Below are 1,295 nucleotides of genomic sequence, written 5' to 3'. Positions count from 1 at the left end.
CAGCACAGGGGTACCAAGGTTGGTACAGTCATCAGGTTTCAAGGCCATAAAAAGGGCAGCTTTTGGAGAAGTTTGAGGGACTTTGCTGGTACTGTAATAAACCTGGGCACAAGAGAGCTCAATGCTGGCAACTTCAACACAGGGAAGATGCCACAGTTGGAAAGGCTGCTACCCAGAAAGGTTGTTGGAACTGTGGATAGCAAGGACACATGAGGAGCCAGTGTAAGAAGAATATTACCAATAAGTCAGCTACGGGAAAACGGTAGTGGTTGGTGCTGAGGAAAACCCACCAACCCCCTTCGTGAAAGTCCCAACAGCTAAGTGTAAAATGGCAAGCACACATAGTGTCTATGTGACAAGAAAGCTGGATGGCCAAAGGTGCAACTTTGTCATAGATTCTGCATCTCAGCAAACCCTTGTGAGTATCATGGCATGACAGGACATTATGCAAGGTTGTGGGGACCAGTGTAAGTAGCTATTGAGCTCATGGGCATGAAGAACAGACAGAAAGTATACTTGGCTGACATTGAAAACCAGTGCATATTAGGATTGGACTATTTAATACCGTGGAATTGTGTAGTTAACTTCGATAAAATGACGATTGGAAACAACAAAGGCCAAATTCCAGTAAGTGTTGCTGCATCTGTTGATTTGCACGTCACAGCACTTAAGTCAACTACAATACCCCTATGTCAGAGAAGATAATTTAGGGTAGAATAAAAGAACACCCCCCAAGGAAGCCCAATGCTTGTGGAAGCAGTGGAAGACCCATCCAGGCCAGCGGATTTGAAGATTGGAAGGTCACTTGGAGCAGGTCATCAAGTAGTACCTATAACAGTGGCCAATTTCTCTAAATGTGAGCAGACACTTAAGGAAGGGTCATTGTTGGGTGTGTGCCAGGAGTTAGAGCCAGTCAATGTTAAAGCAAGAAATACAACCATAAAGAAAGGACATACACTTCCAGAACATTTAACTGACCTCTATAAGAAGAGCACAGTCCATTTGTCATCATCACAGGCTCTTCAGGTTAGGGAACTTTTGGTAAATTATGCAGACGTCTTTTCAAAAGGAGATCATGACCTCGGATGCACAGACCTTGTGGAGCACAGAATAAACACAGGCAATCTCCATCCAATAAAGATCCCTCCAAGAAGAATAGCTCCGGCAAAGTGACAAAAGATGGAGAAGGTCATGGAATGCCTATTTTAAGGAAGGGATACTCGAAAAATCAGATAGTCCTTGGTCAGCTCCTGTCGTGTTAGTCCAGAAGAAGGATGGGACCCAACGTTGCTGTG

The sequence above is a fragment of the Limulus polyphemus genome, unplaced genomic scaffold (assembly GCF_000517525.1).
Source record: "Limulus polyphemus unplaced genomic scaffold, Limulus_polyphemus-2.1.2 Scaffold2500, whole genome shotgun sequence".
NCBI classification, from domain to species: domain Eukaryota; kingdom Metazoa; phylum Arthropoda; class Merostomata; order Xiphosura; family Limulidae; genus Limulus; species Limulus polyphemus.
This window is presented reverse-complemented; position numbering follows the sequence as displayed.